The sequence below is a fragment of the Juglans microcarpa x Juglans regia genome, chromosome 4D (genome assembly GCF_004785595.1).
Source record: "Juglans microcarpa x Juglans regia isolate MS1-56 chromosome 4D, Jm3101_v1.0, whole genome shotgun sequence".
Lineage (NCBI taxonomy): Eukaryota > Viridiplantae > Streptophyta > Magnoliopsida > Fagales > Juglandaceae > Juglans > Juglans microcarpa x Juglans regia.
In genome coordinates this window covers 31,146,063-31,152,118 of record NC_054600.1, presented here as the reverse complement: position 1 = coordinate 31,152,118, position 6,056 = coordinate 31,146,063, and positions in this window count along the sequence as shown.

The window sequence follows — 6,056 nt, the reverse complement described above, 5'->3', positions numbered from 1 at the left end:
TGAAATTCTTGAAAAAAAAGTATTTTTTTTAATTATTCTATTTTCAATTTTTTTTATAATTTTTTAGAATTATTTTTTAATGTTTTTATTATTTTTCATGTTCTTCTTATTTGAGGGGCAACTGTCAAAATTAATATTTTTAGGGTGATTATAACTAGATGGTAATTTGGGTGGAATTCTTCTTATTTTTCCATATATATGCACAGGTAAAAAATTATATATGTGACAATTTTGAATAATATATATGTCAGTATGAGGTTAATTATGTGGCGCTCACGACCCCTATGTAAGGAGATACGGAAATCGAGATACCGGGATGATGATAACAGGGTCACACATCCCAACGTTAGTACCAAGTGTGTATACATGCAACAGTGTAAAAAAACAACGCAGCGGATAATTAATACAACTAAGTACCAGAATTGTTAATACAATTTAAACAATCAGATAAAAGGTTTAAAAATTATACAGTCATCCATAATAAATGTTTACAAATCCCAACCAAATACGAGTGATCCAATCACTCCTCGGGCGGAGCCGACTCCTCAGGCTCACCCTCATCCTCCTCTGCATCAAAATCTGCGTTACCACAAAATGGTACTACAGGTAAGTATAACCCAAATAACCACGAGATAAAAATACATTAATGCTACTAACATGCATGCATATGATGAGATATGCATTAAATCCAAAAATACTATTTTTCTCGAAAATAGATATTTTCCAACACACGCCAAAATTTCATTTTGGCCAAAAAACAATACTTTGTCATTTTCCCAGAAAATAACCCAATATTCCATTAACCAATGCACCATGATCTTTCCTAGGGATCATCTGCACGTCCTGGCTTCGTAGCGATGCTCAGTTCCGCATCCAGCACGTTAGTGGCCAAGCACCCACTACGCAATGAGCGATGCCCAGTTCCGCGACCAGCGCGTACGTGGCCAAGCATCCTCTATCCCCCACCAGCAAAGGGGCCACGGAGTCAGCACGAGATCATCTCATCCGATCCCATCGTCGCCCAGCGACAATCCAGGGGACGTCACTCAGTATATTCCGCTCCCGAGTGACCAGAGGAGCTTCACCGAGATAATATCTCATCTCGGCTTGGGGTCGTGATACACATGCACCCAAAATCCTTTAACACATGAAAATCCAGTTTTCATGAAACACATGAACATGGTGCATGTACACGAAAACCCAGTTTCCTTTACAAACATGATCATGCGTGCAATATGCTATGTACATGAACACCAAAACCAACAACCAACAATTCACAATACCAATCAATCACACAACTCCGTCCATAGTCCATCTGACCCCCGAACTTCTCGGACTCAGTCCGGCATGTCCAACCAACCAGATCACAATAATGTGAGTTAGTGCAAAAATATATTTAAATCACAATAGTTCTTTGGAAAAATACTTACAGCGCTATAATATGATTTTCGAAGGATCACGGAGGTGCAAGAAGTGGTGACTCAGCAACGTAACAGTGTAAAATACACTGTGGCCGTGGGTCTCAAATACTCACTTTTGAATGGGGACAAACTAAGACCCGAAATTGATAGGGTAGGGCCTAGAGAGGTCGGTGAAGCCAATGGTGGTGGTGGTTTGCCGTGAGTGGCGGCGCAAAGGGTGGTTTTAAGGCCAAAAAGTTGAAATCGGAGATGGGCTTGGTTGTACTTCATCGGTGATGGATCGGAGTCGGGGTTGGGTCCATTGGGTTGCCAAGAGGTCGTGGATGAAGTGGTGAAGAGATGGTGGCCGGAGGCGGCGCGACGGCGGTGCGCGAGCACAAGGAACGCCACGACTTCAAGCCGTGCGTGGAGGAGAACGTCGGTGATGGAGGAGCTGCGATTTACGGGGAAGGGTCGCCGGCTTGTGAGGAGGTGGACGGAGGGGGCGGTGTCGGTCACCGGCGGCTCACGGCGGTAGGCTGGGTGGAAGATGAAATCGTACGGAGAGAGAGAGAGAGAGAGAGAGAGAGAGAGAGAGAGAGAGAGTGCGTCGCGCGGGATGGGGGGGAAAACTGGGGAAAAAGAAAAGAAAGAAAAGAAAAAGGAGAAAAAGAAAAATGAAGGGAAAGAAATGAGGTCCAATCCTCACATCTTGGGTCACAGAAAATGATCCAACGAAAATGATTTTAAAACAACAAATCAATTAAATTAAATTAAACGTAATAATACAATGAAAATAAAATAATTAATTCCCACAATCAATTAAATTAAAAGAAGAACAATTTAAATGTACAACAGTAAATAAATATTAAGAAACATAACAATTTAATTTTCATAATTTAAAGATCATAAAATAATCCATTTAAAATATCTGATAATTATAAAATAAGAGAATAAATTTTTGAATTATTAAAAATAATTTTTTAGTAAAAATATACTAAAATACGAGATGTTACAAATTAAATTGTCATCTATTTTCAATAAAGTTGGTCTTCCAAAAGGAAGTCTTTTTCATGCAGTCACAATACGAAGTCTTTATTTTTTTGAATTAATTAAATGTTTGGTATAAAGAAATAATTACTAATATAGAAATTTAGTCCAACTACTTTTGTCACATAAGATCTGAGGAAATGATCAAAGAAAATCCAAGCAATCCCACTACAGCTCGTGATCATCTAGTCTCCTTTAGAAATACGACAAGATTCAGGGGGGAAAATTTTCCGTGAGTGTACATAAGTGGAAACTCGCTTTGGCAATTAGGAGAAAAGTTTTACGTACAATAACTTTCTAATTCTAGAATCTGAACACATGAAATGAATTTGAGAAAGAGAAGTGATGCAAAGACAAAGTAATTAAATAAAACTAAACTTACAAATTGATATAGTTTTATATGATCTGTTAGATCTACTTTACGATAAAAATAATTTTATAATTTGTAATGACATGTATCATGTATTATGTCATTTCTAGGCAGGACTCATTTTCCTGGTTTTTACTGGAGGTCGAAACATGCCAGTGCATGTCGTTAGTCCAGTCAAATGTTACAATTCAATATTCCCATGGAGTCTTCATTTATTATAGTTGTTGTCATTGTTGCTGTTCTTTAAACAACTTTCCTAAGCATTAGACCAGGAAAAGATTTTGGTCATGATCTTTAATTTGCTCCTTCATCTTTAATTGTGTTCTTGGTCAAGCCAACATTTACAATTTCATTTAATTTCTTAGGTGGCCAGGCCAGTTGACCGGTTGAATGACATGATTGCACCTTACCAAATATAACATTGGTGGAAGGAAAGTCGATCGAGATTCAACTTTCTTTTTGGAATTCAATGAAATAATATTATCTTTGTATGGGAAGTAAGAGATCTTTGAATAAGGTAATTAAAATGATTACTATAATAATGCTATCGGTAGATTCGGTAGTACTCTAAAGTCTAAAGCTTTAATTTCTATGATTGCCATTTATAAATCCATTTATAAACACAGAGTACATCAGCCAAAACCAACTAGCAACACCTATGGACCAAACTCCTAGCTAATCGGGTACATAGATATCAACATCTTTTCAAGTTTTTATCTAAATTTCAAGATCGAAAAAAAGATAGATATACAATAAATGTTATATATAGTTATCTTACGTGTTTATCTTTCCCCTCTTTTGGATAAAAAAACCAAGGAATCCAGATATGTAGCAGTACAACATGACAGTAACCCAATTAACCTGCAGTTTATCTTCCTGCATAATACCAGCCAGTATAAAGCTAATAAACAAGTACACGATCTAGTCTCTTTTAAAAACAAAAAAAGAAGAAATACGCGAACTAGTCAGCAAGCTTTCTTTTTAGACCATGTAATGCACTTCATATATATATATATAAGTTATGATCAGTCAATAAAGATGGAAAGAAATACGACGAGAACTAAACAAACAAAAGGCTATTGTGATGGGTCGATATCATAGTTTATTCAACAATAGAAATATTATTTTAACTATAACGAGATTTTATAAAAATAAATTCATAAATTAATGTGTCTTGATGTGGTAAATTAGATTGTAAAATTATTTTTGTTATAAAATAGATTTAACGTATTATATAAAATCATGACATCAGTTTAAGTTATTATTATTTTAATCTATTTATAGCTGTAGTATTTTTCATTTTTAATATATATATATATATTTATATGTAGGTTATGGACTCTATGGATCGAGCATCCTCTTAATTTTTTAATGTCTATTATTAAAGATGATTAAGTGGTAGATCGATCTGTTGGCCGTTCATCCATAGCTAGACTGGTCAAATATGGCATTGCCTTGGAAACTTCATTTTTTTTATTTGTTTATAAAAACAATCCCATAAAATATTCTTGACATCAATGACGACCAATACGCGCAAAACAACAAAAGATTTTAGTCTCTTTGTTGCGCCTAGTTCCTTTTGTGCATTCTTGGTCAAGCCAAGTACTGCACGTAATTTATTTTTCCCTTTGAAAAATAATAAATAGTCACTTTTCAGTTTTCACAATAACTTAGATAACAATATTTTAAAAAAAGAATATTTTTGTAAGTATTTTATAAAAATATTCTTATTTTATAATATATATTAAAAAATATATTGGGTATCTTTAAGAACTCTGCCACCACCTCACTACTATTCCCCGTCCATCCACGATTCGGACGCTGCCTTCCTTCTCAACCAAAGCTCACAGTACTTGATCCATAAACCTTTCATTTCATGATTCTCTTCCATTTTTTTAATTGCAGATTCCTTTTTTATTACTTTATTCTCACTAGTGCAACACACACAACATATATATATATATATGTATGCAGATAGATAATGTATCTTTAATGATACACATGATCATGACATTTGTTGATCGAGATGGATGGAAAAACCAAATTGAAAATAATCCCAACACTTGGAACTTTGTTGACCGACCGAGCTAATTAATTCACCACATCCTCTAACGTGGAGATAGCTAGCTAGCTCCAACTATCTATATTAATATAGCTTTTTCCCGTATATTACTCCATAGCTAGCTAGCTACCTAGTTGCTCTCCATGCATTAATATCTTCGATCCTTTGTTGTTTTTGTTTTGTTTATTCTAATATGACTGTTTTTACACAACGAGTTGGTTGAATTTGTTTAAAATAAATTCAGAGATTAAAGTGACAACCAACCTAGAAAAATAGTGTTAAAACATCCCTCTAGAAGGTAGACATCCCTCATGCTAAGGGACCATTAATTTGATAATACAATTATTCTCAAATATTTGTAAATATTTTCTTTCCAAACATCACTCAAAGAAAAAATACTTTTCAATTTTTAATTTTTAATTTTTTCATATAATCATTAATACAATTTTTTTCAAACTTTCAAACAAACACTAAAAAGAATACAACTTTTTAAAATTTCAAAGCAAAAATTTTATTCAAACAATTTTTTTAATTTTATAATATTTTTAATCAACTTTTTATCTCTCATTTCTCACAATCCAATAAAATATCTTAATTCAAGCTATTTCACAAATATTCACATATATTATGAGATATCCTTAGTATCTAAACGAGCTCTAAACGAAAATTATATTTATAAGCCAGTGTGGATAACACACCTAATAGACATAATTTGATTTGAAAGAGAAATTTTAAAATTTAAATCTTCTAAATCAAATCTTATCATTTAAGTAATGTGAGTGATGTACTAGATATACACGTTGACTCGAGATCAATATAATAACCCAGAATAAAAGAATTAAGAATTTTTTTTTTCAATTAACAAATATAGCAATAATTAATGAGTAATGCTACATACAGTTGAAAAGTGCGCAAGCGTCATACTGTCACTTTAAAAAAGAGTGAGATCTACTATTAAAAAATTAATTTTCCTTTTATGTAAGTTTCGTATTTATTCATTTTTTTTCAAAGCGTTTGTGCGGCGTTTGTATACTCACGACTGCAACCATCATTTCTTATAATTAATTAGAGAGACAAAGAGTCCAGACATTTTAAACTTATAAAATTGTTAGTTGCAGTGCAAGATTGACGTGGCCATGCAATATATATCCACGTAAACTAGTTTTTGTATAAT